Genomic DNA, 17112 nt, shown 5'->3' on the forward strand with positions numbered 1-17112 from the left:
GGTTGAGAAGATCCCCTGAGGAGGGCATGGCAACCCACTCTAGATTCGTACCTGGAGAATCCACGGACAGAAGATCTTGGCAGGCTAGTGTCCATAGGGTGGCAGAGTTGGACACAATTAAAGGGACTTGGAATGCATGCACATATAAGCTTTATAATTTAACTGTTATATTTGAGTCCACTAGGACTCAAATATAAAGTACAAAGTACAATTGTTATAGAAACCACTAACTGAAACCACCCACCTTGGCCAGGCACCATAGTAACCACTTGCCTGAGTTATCTTAAACAGGACATCCTGGTACAGAATGCAGAGCCAGTAAGCTACCACCAACTGGAAGAATTTGAGAAAGATCAAAAGGAGAGAGGAGACTCCAGTCCATATATCCTACCAGCCTCCCAGAATCCTTCTTGTTGGAATCCATCTTGGCTGAGCAATGTAGGCACCAACAGGAAGGACCCTGAGTCAGAATGATTGGCCAGAGACAACTCTGAAACTAATCCAGTTACCATAAAGCCCCAAACTGTGAACCATGTGGCATAGCAGTTCTCCCGGGTTACTTTACCCTGCTGCTTTCTGCCCTTAGTATGCCTTCCCAACAAAGTCTCTGGCCTTGTCAGCACGTGTGTCTCTTAGAACAATTCATTTCTGAGTGTTAGACAAGAATCCACTCTGGGGCTCTGGAAGGAGCCATCATTTCCTGTAACACAATTGTTTTTAAAGTCACTGGTTAAAAAGTATATGAAATACTTCAGGAAACATTTGAATTGGCTGCTACACAGATAATAACCTTCAGCATGTGGTCACGAATTAAATGCAAAATAACATCAGGAGCCCTGCTTCAAGAAATAATTAGGCCTTCTGCAGAGTCATTCAGTAAAATTACATTATTGTGTTCAACTGAGACGAGCTGTGTAGAATTGTATTTGTAAAATGTAATTGTAGGGACAGCTGGCCTGAAAAAGGAAGAATCTTAATAATATATGTTGCTGAGGTGGTTAGCTGTTTACTCCCCATTATGAGAGTGGTTGATAAGAAGAACAGTCATTGTTGCATGGGAAAGAGAAATTAATTCAGGAAAATAATGATGTAGCTCCTCATGCAGTTTAACTGAATTCTAAAGAGAAATGTATTGTTAGCCATGCAAGCAACATGCCTGAAGGATTTGTGCTCCTTGCTCCCACTTCTGAAGCTTCAAATCTTCTATGTGGCCTTGCTCAGTTGGCTTCTTCTTTTATTTTCTTAACTTCCCTCTTGTCATGTAAACATGGGAAAGAGAAAGTGGTAGAAGAACAAAGAATAAGCATACAAAATAGCTCCACTCCCTCTGCATAAAGCTTTAATAGGGAAATGGTACCACACTGAGATTTTCTGAATAGATTGATAATGGCATGTTCATTTAAACCAAACGGGGAGCCGCTGTATGTTTGGCCATTTTTAAGTCAATTTCATTTTTACTTAAAGGCTTTCTACATTTTTTCCACCCTTTGTCAAACAGGACAATTAATTTTATCATCAAAGGCTTTCAATGCATTATAAACTCACATGTGCTAAAATAAATGACTTGACACCCTCCAGATCATGAATTATACACATGACTACATGAAATAAGGGGACTAGTATTTCATATATAATTTACTGTCATGTAAATTAAACATAAATCAAAGGAAGACAAAGCAAAATTTAGCTGATTATTAACTCCAGAGAGAGCTCAGACTTAATACAACATTTGAAAGTAAGTTGACTTTTAATTGGCTTTTGATTATGCAAACAAATATCAAGTAAACACTTGCAATAACTATCCCTAAAATCAAAACATTAATAAATGCATATTATTAATTATTTATTGAAATTCAGAATACATTTCTCTTTTAAAGTATGGGGTGATTCATAGTTTTATTTGTAAAAACAAAGTTTCTATAAATATCTCAATAAAAAGCTTTAATTCTTCAGGGAATATTTATCTAGGCACTATGTGCCAATCTCTGTTCTATGCAACAGAACAAATACAGTACACTCATGGAGGTGATATGCAACGGGAAGGTGGAAATTTGTAATGCTAAGTCATGTCCAACTCTTGTGACCCCATGGGCTATAGCCTGCCAGGCTCCTCTGTCCATGGGATTTTCCAGGCAAGAATACTGGAGTGGGTTGCCATTTCCTTCTCCAGGGTATCTTCCAGACCCAGGAATTGAACCCAGGTCTCCTGCACTGCAAGTGGATTTCTGCATTGCAAACAGATTTTTTACCAACTGAGCTACAAGGGAAGCCCTTTGTAATGTCAGTAGTGATAAATGTACCAAGAAAAATTAAGTAGAGTGAGGAGATCAATAAATCATATATAAACAGGTTGGTCAGGGAAGACCTCTCTGAAGAGTTGACATTTAACCAGGATACCATGTTTGATTCTGGTGGGGTTTTTCTTAGAGAATTATTTAATATTTTTATTATTCTGAAATGGAGGAGAAGCCAAAGCTGCCCCCAAAATCATAAGATATAAATGGAGGAATTCTGTTCTATTTATCACAGGAAACCAAGTCAGATCCCTTAGATATATGTGTAGCTGAGTTTCACAGAATGCTTTTATTAACTTCACCTATACAGAAAATATGTTTACAAATGGAGCAGTGGGGGATATTTAGAACCAATTTTTAATTTATTACATCTTATGATGTTGTGGATTGAGAATTCAGGCAGAGAATATGTGCTATAGCAATGGAAATCCTTAATTTGGGGATCTGTTAAGGACTTTTAATAATTGGGATCTAATGTAGCTGCGAGTTAATATTTTTAATAATTTTTCTATGTAAAAGTGCTTTATCTATGATATTTAAATCACCAAACTTTCACTAAGATATTGTTATAACTTTGTTAAATTAACATTTAGTAAGTGGAGCAAAAAGTACTGAGTTAGGTTCAACTGCAGACCTCAAGAAAATTGAACTAGAGAAGGTTATTACTCATAGATCTTGGGGGAAATATATTACACTCTCAAGAAGTTACATGGATTTCTTCAGATATATGTTCAGGAGTGGGATTGCAGGATCATCTGATATTGCAACACTATGTACAATAGCCAAGACAAGGAAGCAACCTAAATGTCCATTGACAGCAGAATGAATAAGGAAGATGTGGTACATATATACACTGGACTATGGCATGCATACTAACTCACTTCAGTCACATCCAACTCTAGCCTGCCAGGCTCATCTGTCCACGGGATTCTCCAGGCTAGAATATTGGAATGGGTTGCCATGCCCACCTCCAGGGAATTTTCCCAACCTTGGAATCAAATCCATTATCTCTTATGTCTCCTGCATTGGAGGTGAATTCTTTACCACTAGTGCCATAATGCCAATAACATGGATCAACCTAAAGATTATCATATAAAGTGAAGTAAATCAGAGAAAAACAAATATTGCAAAATATCATTTATATGTGAAATCTAAAAAAAAAAAAATACAAATGAATTTATATGCAAAACATAAATAGACCAACAGGCATAGAAAACGAACTTATGGTTACTAATGGGGAAAGAAAGGGTTTCCTTGTGGCTCAGATGGTAAAGAATCTGCTGGCAATGTAGGAAACCTGGGTTCGATCTCTGCGTCAGAAAGATCCCCTGGAGAAGGGAATGGCAATCCACTCCAGTATTCTTGCCTAGAAAAACCCATGGACAGAGGAGCCTGGCAAGCTATAGTGCATGGGGTCACCAAGAGTCAGATGTGATTGAGTGACTAGCATACAAACACAAAATGGAAAGTAGGGAGTAGGAACAAGAGTAAATAGGGAGATTGTGATTATCCTATAAATACTACTATATATAGGAATAGATAAACAGTGACCTACCACATAGCACAGGGAACTGTACTCATTATCATATAATAATCTATAGAGAAAATTTATATATATGTACATATATGCAGGCTTCCCTGATAGCTCAGCTGGTAAAGATTCTGCCTGCAATGCAGGTGACCCTGGTTCGATTCCTGGATCAGAAAGATCCCCTGGAGAAGGGAAAGCCTACCCACTCCAGTATTCTGGCCTAGAGACTTCCATGGACTGTATAGAGCATGGAGTCACAGAGTCAGACACCAACTGAGAGACTTTCACTTTAATTTCCCCTCACCCCACCACAGGCCACTTAACCAAACAAAATAAATGAAGAGGAAACAATACCATGGAATACCTTAGTTAAGCTATCAACAGATATCTTAAATAACAACATGTAATTCTGTACAAAAAAGATCTTCACAACCCAGATAATCACGATGGTGTGATCACTCACCTAGAGCCAGACATCCTGGAATGTGAAGTCAAGTGGGCCTTAGGAAGCATCACTACAAAGAAAACTAGTGGAGGTGATGAAATTCCAGTTGAGCTATTTCAAATCCTAAAAGATGATGCTGTCAAAGTGCTGCACTCAATATGCCAGCAAATTTGGAAAATTCAGCAGTGGCCACAGGAATGGAAAAGGTCAGTTTTCATTCCAGTCCCAAATAAAGGCAATGCCAAAGAATGCTCAAACTACCGCACAATTGCACTCATCTCACACGCTAGTAAAGTAATGCTCAAAATGCTCCAAGCCAGGCTTCAGCAATACATGAACAACAAACTTCCAGATGTTCAAGCTGGTTTTAGAAAAGGCAGAGAAACCAGAGATCAAATGGGAAACATCCACTGGGTCATAGAAAAAGCAAGAGAGTTCCAGAAAAACATCTATTTCTGCTTTATTGACTATGCCAAAGCCTTTGACTGTGTGGATCACAATAAACTGTGGAAAATTCTGAACATGATGGGAATATCAGACCACTTGACCTGATCCTTGAGAAACCTATATGCAGATCAGGAAGCAACAGTTAGACCTGGACATGGAACAACAGACTGGTTTCAAATAGGAAAAGCAGTATGTCAAGGCTGTATATTGTCACCCTGCTTATTTAACTTATACGCAGAGTACATCATGTGATACACTGGATTGCATGAAGCACAAGCTGGAATCAAGATTGCCAGGAGAAATATCAATAACCTCAGATATGCAGATGACACGACCCTCATGGCAAAAAGTGAAGAACTAAAGAGGCTCTTGATGAAAGTGAAAGAGGAGAGTGAAAAAGTTGGCTTAAAACTCAATATTGAGGAAACTAAGATCATGGCATCCAGTCCCCTCACTTCATGGCAAATAGATGGGGAAACTGTGAAAACAGTGTCTGACTATATTTTTCTGGGCTCCAAAATCACTGCAGATGGTGACTGCAGCCATGAAATTAAAAGATGCTTACTCCTTGGAAGGAAAGTTACAACCAACCTAACCAGCATATTGAAAAGCAGAGACACTGCTTTGTCAGCAAAGTTCCCTCTCGTCAAGGTTATGGTTTTTCCAGTAGTCATGTATGGTTGTGAGAGTTGGACTATAAAGAAAGCTGAGTGCCAAAGAATTGACGCTTTTGAACTGTGGTGTTGGAGAAGACTCTTGAGAGTCCCTTGGACTGCAAGGAGATCCAACCAGTACATCCTAAGGGAGATCAGTCCTGAGTGTTCATTGGAAGGACTGATGTTGAAGCTGAAACTCCAATACTTAGGCCACCTGATGCGAAGAGCTGACTCATCTGAAAAGACCCTAATGCTGGGAAAGATTGAGGGCAGGAGGAGAAGCGGACGATAGAGGATGAGATGGTTGGATGACATCACCGACTCAATGGACACAAGTCTGGGTAAACTCCATGAGTTGGTTGATGGACAGGGAGGCCTGGCCTGCGCGGTTCATGGGTTCGCAAAGAGTCAGACACGACTGAGCGACTGAACTGAACCGAAAATTCTTGAACATTATTGGCTCCACTATAACAGTGCTCTTTGTTGTCTAAAGTCCAGCCTGTTTGGATAGAAAGATCTATAGTTTTCATGAAATCACGTGAGATTGAATGAGGATTCCTATTTCTTTATATTCAGGAAATTTTGAAGATAGCTAAGTGCACTATTCCAGAAGCAAAACACTAAGACCTTTCCTTTTATTTTTATTTTTTGCATTTGAAATCCCTATGACACTAGGTGTGACAAAAACCTATATTAATTTCATTGGATCTTTTGAGATCTAACTTCTCATAGCTAATTTTTAAGGTAAATAACCTGGAAGACACATGCCTTCATGAGTTGGAAAACAATAATTCCACTTGCATTTTTGTTCATTAAACATACAAAAATTATTCAGAAACTGACCCAAAACACGTGCCAGCTGAAACAAATTAAAGAGGGAACAGCTTTCTTTTCTCCTTGTTCTAGTCTCATGGAACATTCTCATTTACTCTTTAAAAGACGTCTCTTAATTTGACCTTGACTAGGAAGTTGTGAGAACATAATCACAGTCTGTTCTCTGTGAATTGGGTAAGTCTGCTGGCCAACTTCTCTTCTGACATTCCCAGACTTAAATTAGTCCCCCAACTAATTAATAACTACTTAAATTACTTTCTTGAAAAGCATGATTAAAAAAATCATATCCAAGCCTTTACATTTGTAGCATTTAATGTCATATAATCACCTGGAGATGAAAATAATATCTGCCTGGCTTAGTTTCACAGTTACAGGAATATCTGGGTCTAGATATTTGGGAATATTTGAAAGCCTAAGTAAACTTTCTGTTTTTTTTCAAATTTGTTCTTTTTTTTCTGGGCTTTAGCATTAGATAAGTCTATTGAGAGATGATTTGATAACAAATGATTTTTATAGGAAGCAGTCAGAGCCTTGATCAATTCATAAGACAAATTCATAGCACTGAGTGTTCATTTAGATTTACCAATTTTATTGTCTAGAAGCCAAAGGTAATTTTTATAGTCATGGATCTATGAGCATTAAAAAATAAGAGTTAACTCTTACTGAGGTGTTACTCTAAATGCTTATTTGTATATTAACTCATTTAACCTTCATGATACCCCTATAAGGAAAACCCATTTTGAAGGTGAATAAAAGAGTCATTCCCAAATACAGACGAGGATTCTGATCCAGGAAAGGTCACAAAGCCAACAAATGGTAGAATCAGGGTTTGAAGTCCGGTTATTCAGCTTGTCTGGTCCTTATCTGCAACACTTTCTTCCTCTCTATATTAGATTTAGAAGAAAAAGTAAAAAAAGTGAAAGTGTCAGTCACTCAGTCATGTCTGACTCTTTGCAACCCCATGAACTGAAGTCTGCCAGGCTCTTCTGTCGGTAGAATTCTCCAGGCAAGAATACCGGAGTGAGAAGCCATTCCTTTCTCCTGGGGATCTCCCTGACAAGGGACTGAACCAGTGATTCTTTATCATCTGAGTCACCAGGGAAGTCCTGAATTAGGAAGAAACTATATGTAAAGTTTCAGTGGCCTTAAGATCAGTCATAATACAACCAACATATCCAAAATTGCACTACGTAGTATTCAAGGTTTCAGGTCTATGAACTTTGTTTATACTAAACTCAACACTTTAGAGCCTGTGGGAATATCTAACCATAACCTTTTTTTGGCAAATGACACTCCTATTCATAATTTCCCATGTGCAATATATGATAACCATTTGGACAGAAGTACGTGTGTGTATGTGTGTGTGTGTGTGTGTGTGTGTGTGTGCATACATGTGTTGTACATAATAGGGAATACTATTTTGTTGCTATATTTTACAACATAATTTTCCTTTTAATTTTCCGTGTTCTGAGGGGTTCCTAGAAAGAAAAGAAAAAGATGAGTCAAATTACATCTGAGAATTTCTTTTTCCTAAATTAATGTTCTACTCTCGGTGACTTCATGAAGATATTCCAGAAAGGCTGGGGCATGGGGGGGGTGGGGAGGGGAAATCTTTAAAAGTTAGAAGTATTTCATGTTTTTGGTGTTCAACAATGTGGACTGTTTAAATGACTGAAGTATTTCTAAGAAAAAGTAAAAAATCTGATGTCAAAGCAGTAATTGCTTTTCTTATATTTACAACTGATCATAGGACTTAAATAAATTTTGATCTTATAGATATATAGCATTAGCTATATGACAAAATTTACTTTAGAAAACTTCTAAGATGATATTAAAAAATTGCTTAAAAATTAATACTTATAGACTATGAAGATATTTCTTAAATATCATGACATAAATAGCAAGACAACATTTTTCATACTGGTTGTTTCTTATAACTCTTTGTAATGGAACCTTTCTTGTGGAATTAAAAAAAAATTAGAACATGAACAAAAATACTAGATAATTTCTAGCATGAGTGAAATGACTAGCACATTTAACTTAAAATGTTATTACATGGTGTGATTTTTCTGCTCTGATGGGTAAGGTTTGACTTATTAAAATACAAATTCAAGAAATTTTGATTTGGAAATTTTGATTTAAGATAACTTAAAATGTTATTACATGGTGTGATTTTTCTGCTCTGATGGGTAAGGTTTGGGCTTATTAAAATATAAATTCAAGAAATTTTGATTTGGACCTATGTCTTCAAATAGGTCATCCTTATGATCTCTTCTGAAGTGAACAGTGTTTCTTTTCCCCCAGATATTTTTAGCTTTAGCATATGGTTACTGAATTGATAAATATAGAAATTATAGCTTCTCTAGATATCATAAAAGATTTAATGCTCAGTTCAGTTCAGTCGCTCAGTTGTGTCCGACTCTTTGCAACTGCATGGACTGCAGCATTCCAGGCCTCCCTGTCCATCACCAACTCCCGGAGTTTACCCAAACCCATGTCCATCAAGTCGGTGATGCCATTCAACCATCTCATCCCCTGTCCTCCCTTTCTCCTCCCACCTTCAATCTTTCCTGACATCAGGGTCTTTTCAAATGAGTCAGCTCTTTGCATCAGGTGGCCAAAGTATTGGAGTTTCAGCTTCAGTATCAGTCCTTCCAATGAAAACTCCAGACTGATCTCCTTTAGGAAGGACTGGTTGGATCTCCTTGCAGTCCAAAGGACTCTCAAGAGTCTTCTCCAACACCACAGTTCAAAAGCATCAATTCATCTGTGCTCAGCTTTCTTTATAGTCCAAAACTCGCCTCCATGCATGACTACTGGAAAAACCATAGCCTTGACTAGAGGGAACTTTGTTGACAAAGCAGTGTCTCTGCTTTTTAATATGCTGTCCAGGTTGGTCATAAATTTTCTTACAAGGAGTAAGCATCTTTTAATTTCATGGTTGCAGTCACCATCTGCTAAGTATAGATATAAAAGAGCAGGCATTTTAAGACATCTTGCCAGTGTTTTGTGAGAACATCAGAAAGTCCCTGAGACTGGAACCATATGTTTTTCATCCTGAGTCTAGCACATTCTCTGACACATAGTAGGCAGTTAAAATACTTGTTGAATGGAATAATGACTGAATGTCTGAAAGTACTAAACTGCTCTAGCTTAGCATGTAGGGGTTATTTTTAAAACTGTTAAAGTGAAGAATATACTCATTGCAAACAGCCAACAATATTTTCCTTTCACAAATCTCCAAGGATTTATGTTAGTTCCCCAGCTTGCCAAAAACTTTAGTCACTGTTCTCTATTTAATACAAGTACCGTGGATTTCTTTGGTTAAATCTCAAAGAAATTAAGTTTGTTCTTGAAGTTGTTCCCTTTGTGAAAATGTTAATTTTACATGTTGAAATTTCCATTTTTAAAATATCATTAACAGTTTGTATGCATGATGCCTGATATGTGGGTATGTGCTCAGTCTGATAGTCATAAGGATTATTTTCTTAAAACAATTCTGCCTATTAAGTACCATTTAACCATTATTTTATTTTACATAAATTTCACAACTCTAAGATGTAGGTAATATAAATACATCCTTGTTAACCTAGGCCCAGAGAAGTTAAAGAATCTGCTTGAGTTTATACCACTATTAATAGGGCCAGACTTATCAGATTCAAAACTATTGCTGGTATACTATGTTATGGTCTTTGAAAAGGCTATTTTTGCTGGCATTGTAGCATGTGTCTGTACCACATTCATTACTTTAATATTTTTTTAAATAATTTTTTACTAAATTGTGTGTCATCAATTTAGAGTCCTTGCTTTAGCAAATTCATTCCATGAAGTCTCAGGCTTCCCAGGTGACTCAGTGGTTAAGAATCCACCTGTAGTTCAGGAGATGTGGGCTCAATCCCTGGGTTGGGAAGTTCTTCTATAAAACAAAATGGCTACCCACTCCAATATTCTTGCCTGGCGAATTCCATGGACAGAGGCACCTTGAAGGCTACAGTCTGCAGGGTTGCAAAACAGGCAGATACGATTTAGTGACTAGATGACAACAATTAGAATCAAAAGTACAAGGCTGGAAATGATACATTTTTCAAAGTATTTTATGCAAATAATATAATTTGCTTTTAATATTTGAAAATCTATAGTATTTTCTTTTCCTTTTCCATATATGAAGGGTATATGGTCAGAGATATAAAAGCTTGAAGAATTAAAAGTCTTCATTTTTAAGCAACAGATTTTTCATATGTTAATGCTTTGATTTGATTTGTTTCCCGGCTTCCCCAAAGTGCTTATATAGTCATGCCTGGATACAGGTCTAGTTATTTATGATATTCTAGTGTTTTTCAGGCAAAGGAAGGTCTCTCTTTTTTTTTCTTTCATACTGTTCTTTCACTGATGTAAGTCAACATACAACTAAGAATTCTACAAGAGATACTGACTTAAGGAACAAATCAAAACCATTATGGTCTAGAAATGAGTAGAAAACACATGTATTTAAATTACCAAAAATAGTGCTCTTATTACTTCTTCAACTGGAACAATTCAGATATGACTGTGATGGAGCAGACTCTTTAAGAGCCATAATTTTATTCCTATTATGTCATTTGGATGCTCTTAGCTGCTTGTATATCCGAGAGCCACATCATGACAAATCATGACCATAGAACAGACTGTTTCTTGTCAAAAGCAGAAGCACTATAATGTATTCTCCATAAATAGGGAGACAAAGTACTGTCATGTTTGCATTTTAATTATTTTTTATAGTTGTTTCTATTTTCAAAGTTGAACATTCATCAGGGTGATTATTATATTCAAAGCAACAGAAATAACTGTACAAATCAAAAGCTATTTTTTTAATTGTAGAATTGTAACAACTAATTTAGAGGCTTAATCTAAAACTCTAATTCTATTATAATACTCTTAGTATCCATATTTTTGCTTTAGATTGTCTAGATGTACTAATGAATTGACTTCTTTAATCAATATGTCACATTTATAAGTCAGTAAAGTTAATAAATTTATATGGAAGAATTTCCCTGATTGTGTATTCAGATAATCAATCCCTATCTCAGTTCATCTACATATCTATGAAGTAAGTTAGAGAATAAATTAATGATTAAGCCCACCTTCAGTGCCATGCGAGAAAAGTCAAATCAATGAGACAATGAGATCATCGTGGTTGATAAGACCATGTATGCCTATTCAAATATCATAGGTGCTAACAGAGAAAACATTTTCCTTATTTTAATTATTGATGTTTGTTGGAACAATTTAAACACTATTGATTTAGGAATCAGTGGCCTGAATGCTGGTTGGTTTCACTGTGCAATGTTGTATGACCTGTTGCCATTTATATCCCAATTTCCTCATGGAGACTACCACAACTTTCTTTGACTCATAATTTTAGGAGTGACTATCAAAAGATACCAAGATACTACACAAAAATAAAATCATTATAAAAACTATAAAGAGCCTTAATGACAATTTTTCTCTTAACATAAAAATGAAAAATTATCTGGAATTTGCCTCATTTAGGTAAATCCTAACTCCCAGTAGCCTGTTCCTTTTTAAACCTTCAGAATTTTCCATGTCTATCCCAAGAATAGCAAATAGAAATTTTCCTTCATAAGTTTACAGATCATAGAGATGAACAAGGTAAGTAAGCTGCTGCTGCTGCTGCTAAGTCACTTCAGTCGTGTCCAACTCTCTACGACCCCATAGACAGCAGTCCACCAGGCTCCCGTCCCTGGAATTCTCCAGGCAAGAACACTGGAGTGGGTTGCCATTTCTTTCTCCAGTGCATGAAAGTGAAAAGTGAAAGTGAAGTTGCCCAGTTGTGTCTGACTTTTCATGACCCCATGGACTGCAGTCTACCAGGCTCCTCCGTCCATGGTATTTCCCAGGCAAGAATACTGGAGTGGGTTGCATTGCCTTCTCGGAAGTAAGTAAGCACCTGCTATTAAATCAGATAACTGCACTAAAGCCATCATTTCAGATTGCCTTAGGTCTCATGTACTCAAACCAGCATCAGTAGTCTTCTGTACATGTGCATTATGTACATGAGCTTGTGTGTGCATGTGTTAATTTTTTCTTTATAATAAATATATGTTATCCTTTCAAATATAAAAAATTTCAACTTCTGAATTATTCGCCAAATGTTGGAACTATTCTAAGTCAATACTCTATGTTTTAGAGGAAACCTCTCATGCAGAGAAAATAGATTTATGTTTTCCACAGACGGAAGAGTTGGAAAACATTATATAGAGGAAACAACTAGTTTGTACAAACAGCCAGTATTAAAAAGACAATCATTTTATGTTATCATGTAGAAATTATGAATAATACTTCTTGTAGATGGTATCAGATGACAATAAGATGAAGTATATCTGATAGCTACAATATTAAGCTCAATTAGACAAAAAGGTACAGCAGTGCCTAATGGACAGCACACATCTATTGTTACATTACAAAATACTCTGTGGAATTCGAGAATTACCCCAGAAAGTGTAGGGGAATTTCACACACTTTGACTTTGTCTCTATATGATATCTCAGTTTCAGACACACCATAAACCTATTTTGATGTTAGAGTAACAACACTCCACCAAAAATGCAAATATCATTAGATGAATGTTATTATTTCTAAAAAGAAAGAAAATACATGTTCAAGAAATAACTTCGCTTCTCAAGTAGCTAACTACTATTTCTTTTGTTTCGAAAGTAGATTCACTTTTGAAATATAAAAATAAAACTCAGCAATACAAATGGCAGAAAACTAATTTATGATTACCACATAGGTACTCTTTTTATTAAGAAACAAAAGAATGACAATGTTTAAGTTGTGCTGGGCTTTAGCCAATACAATTATATTATAATCAGTTATCTAGTATTGTTGGAATGGTACAAATTTGTGTTAGACAGCTCAGAGGTCAAGATACCCAAAACTAGCATAATTAGAGACTGGAAAATGAAAACAACTTAGTCTAAAACTTTTTAGAACAAAATATATACATATATTTTTTGTAAACTAATGTAAATTTGTTTTTAGTATCAATCTGTTCAGTTTCAAATATGCGTAGCTACTTTCTTTTGGAGAGTTGTAGTTAAAAGTAAATTAATAACCCTTTCTTCAATCAGCACATTTAACCCAAGAAGCTTTTCATTTACAGTGTCTAATTTTAAAATAAACTACAATGCAATGAAAAAATGATAACTGAATACTGAACAAATATTCTAAAATCTTTGATATATTGGAGTAGCAAAAATATTAATTGTGGTTTTTATGTAACATCTTATAGAAAAACTGAATGAACATTTTTTTGGCCAACTAGTATATAGTTTTTTCCCTGATATTAGGAATAATGAAATAGCTTAAGAAATATATAAGAAATATACAAAAAGGTGTGTTGTAGTATTTTCATCTATAACAAACAAACAAAAAAAAGGCAAATAGTGTTTATTGTGAAGTCAATGGGGGCATTTGGTGTGATCGCCATCATACTATTATTTTTTTCAGTGTGATTTCAAGTTTCCCTAACTTACACGTGCCATTTGGGAAAGAGGAACACAGGCAAACTTAGTACTATACCTGGAAATTAATGGATCATCATGTTTGGTTGTAACATACAATATTTGAGGAGTAAAGCAAGTAAAACATCATGGTTTAAATCTGTTGCTCTTCAAACATCAATGCACGTCATAAGCACTCAGTAGTGATTCTTGAGTGGACCCAAGAATTTTTATTTCTAATAAGTGACCAGGTGATGCTAATACATCTGAATCACTTAAGCATACTTTTAGAACTACTAGTTTAAAAGCATATGAGTTGCTAATTTTATTTCTGAGTTATAGTAATTCAGAGAATGTAAAACCTTTTATTGTTCATAATTAGTAGAACAAGATGTTCAATTTCAGCCTAATGTTAAAATCCTATGAGTGAAAAAGTAATTGAATATAAGCTTAAAGTGTCTATTGAGAACAGATTTATTACAGTGGAGTCTGCAGTTCATATGACTGTAGAATACAGTGCTTGCTTAGAGCCCTAAAGATGAAAGCACTGTTGATATTGGCATAAGACCAAGACACTCCTAAGAGCAATAATTAAAGAAACAATCAGTGTCATGATTGTAGTAACATATCAACAGTACACCCCAAATGGAGATGAGCAGCAAAGCAACATCATGTGACAAAAGTTAAGGGAGATGCTTTGTGAGACAAAAGAAAGGTTTTTGAAGTCTCTATTTGAAGAGTGACTACCAAGAGTCCTGAACTGATACATAGCTCAAGGGTGTCCAGCTGAAGTGGATAAGGGGATTTAAAAGTCCACTTAGGATTCTTGAACCCTGATAACCTAACAATGATGCAGGGGTGCAGTTTTACTTGCACAAAATCATTTGTCCAAGTGGTACATCTTTTTCTAATTCATCTCCCCACTTCAAGGGGAGATCACTTCAGGGATCTACTTCTTACTTTACTTTTTAATGAAACCATCAATTTTATTCAAATTCTCCAAAATGTATAGTTATTATGCTAATTGTTCTAAAATGTTTTACCTTTATGTGATAGTTTTAATATTTCACTTTCTTTTATAGTTTTTTTTTTCTTTTTTTCATTTTTTTTTTCTATATAGTTCTTCAATAGGAGGCAAAGTCCCGAGTTACAGTTAGGAGCCTCTACTTACTATTCTGATTAAATTTCTTCTCCGTATTCATGGTCAGCATTTGGCTTCTTAAATAAAAGTCTCTTGGTCTCTTCAATCACTTGTGTGATTTTATCACTTGTGAGATGGTATTGTTACTCATAACCTCATGACCTAATTTAGAATCAATCTTGACATCCAGTCTTGCATTTGTAATCAAATTTATAATCTACTTTTCAACTTATTCTGGAGTCATGCTTAGTTTAACTGCCAGCACGTTAATGCTGATACATTGATGGATGTGATACAAGTCTCAAATATGGAGACAGGCATTTTCGATGAAATCCTCAAGATAAACCACCAAGAAGAAATCATTCACTTGCATTGATCCACATTCCTTCAGCTTTATCTGAGCCCCATGGAAGTTAATATGTAAGCATTCAACAAATTCTACAACTGGATCTTTATATAAATATGTGCAAGGCTCCTATTGAATAACTTTGACCAGATCTTTTAGCACATGCTGGTGTTTTTGAACATCTTTGTTTGTTATGACTGCTGTGGTTAAATAGTAGAGAACATGTGGGCACATCATTGGACCTGCACTAAGATACTGTGGCTGGTGAAAGAATTGGTCCATAATGTTACTATGCTTTGGGGTGATAGAAGAAAACAGAGACCAATGAATGAACCATATTCACTGCTGAAGAGATTAAAGTGGAGAATTCACAGAATTATTGTTTATCTTTTAGCCATGCAGCCTTCCATGACTGCATTCCAAAACTGTATTAAAATTTCTGAGGTCAGTTGTCCCCAGCGTGAACTCAAAGCATTTCTATCCATTGCTGGAACCAACTCTCTAAAGAAGTAAAGATATTCTGTTGCTCCAGAGTAATTTCCACATTCATATTGGAATTTTGCATACCTAGCATGTATCTAAATATTCCTACCTAAAACCAGGCTTATATGCCATGTAGTAAAACTATATCCAATCATCCCTGGTTTATTGCATTTGCCTTGTAGTGTCTGGATCTTCAAACATCTTCACAATTGCTTCTGCTGATGCCTGAAGTTGTTTTAGTTGTGAAACAATGCTGGTTCTTTTTTCTCTCAAAGCATGAGGATATCATCAGAATAAAGGAAATACATCAATAGCAAAGTCTACCATGTTGGTATCACTAAGAAGATCCAATTTCCATTACAATTTTTTTTCATTATATATTTTTCTTAACAGAGAGAAACTCAAGCAATGAAAGAACTAGAAGCCGATCCAAAAAGTGTGTGATGTAAGTAATCAAGTCATACTCCGCCATCTTGCTGAGGAAAAGGAAATTGTAGGAGTCGATTTTTAAAATTTAAACCCAGTAAGCCAAAGAATTTAGGCTTACTTGTTAGTTCCTGAAATATGGAAAGAAAGCAACAACAATTCATGGTGGTATTCTAGAATTAATAGTTCATTACATGACATTAAGGAAGTAGTCCAACTCTTCTAGACAATAGTTCCCTAAAACATGAATTGAACTAATTGAAATAAGTAATCTCAATTGCTCTTTCATCTCTGAAGTCTAACAATCCTATGTTTAAAATAAAGGAAGCAAGTATATGAGTAGAAAAAGATCATTAGTATTGACACCAGGCAGTTCTGGGCTAAAATCCACATTCAGAATACTACCTTGCTTGGATGAATCATTTAACCTCTCTGATTTTCAGCCACAATATCACCTCATACGTGTTAGAATACTATTATCAGAAAGATAAGGTAAAAAATGCTAGTGAGAATATGGAGAAAAAAGAACGCTTGTGCATTGTTGGTGGGAATATAAATTGGTGTAGCCACTCTAGACCATGTAAGCTTCTCAAAAAAAGTAAAACTAGAACTACCATAGGGGCTTCCCAAGTGGCATAGTGGTAAAGAATCTGCCTGCCAGTGCAAGAGACACATGAGTTTGGTCCCTGAGTCAGGAAGATCTCCTGGAGCGGGAAATGGCAACCCACTTCAATATTCTTACCTGAAGAATTCCATGGACTGAGGAGCCTGGTGGGCTACAGTCCATGGGGTTTCCAAGAGTCAGATGCAACTGAGCATGCATACATATAACTACCAAATGGTCTAGCAATTCCACTTCTGAGTATTTACCCAAAGAAAGCAGAAATACTAACTTAAAAAGATATATGCACACCTATATTCACTGCAGCATTATGTACAACATCCAAGATACATTTAAAATCTAATTGTCCATCAGTGAATGAACAGATAAAGATGTGGTGTACATT

At 35.9% G+C, this 17112-nt stretch overlaps 1 pseudogene; it reads right to left on the minus strand.

The window, feature by feature from the left end:
* Window positions 1-16151, minus strand: part of LOC133049981 (eukaryotic translation initiation factor 3 subunit E-like) — a 35064-nt pseudogene extending 18913 nt beyond the window's left edge.
* Window positions 16152-17112: the final 961 nt, after the last annotated feature.

This window comes from Dama dama, chromosome 31 (genome assembly GCF_033118175.1).
Source record: "Dama dama isolate Ldn47 chromosome 31, ASM3311817v1, whole genome shotgun sequence".
Classification (NCBI taxonomy): Eukaryota; Metazoa; Chordata; class Mammalia; order Artiodactyla; family Cervidae; genus Dama; species Dama dama.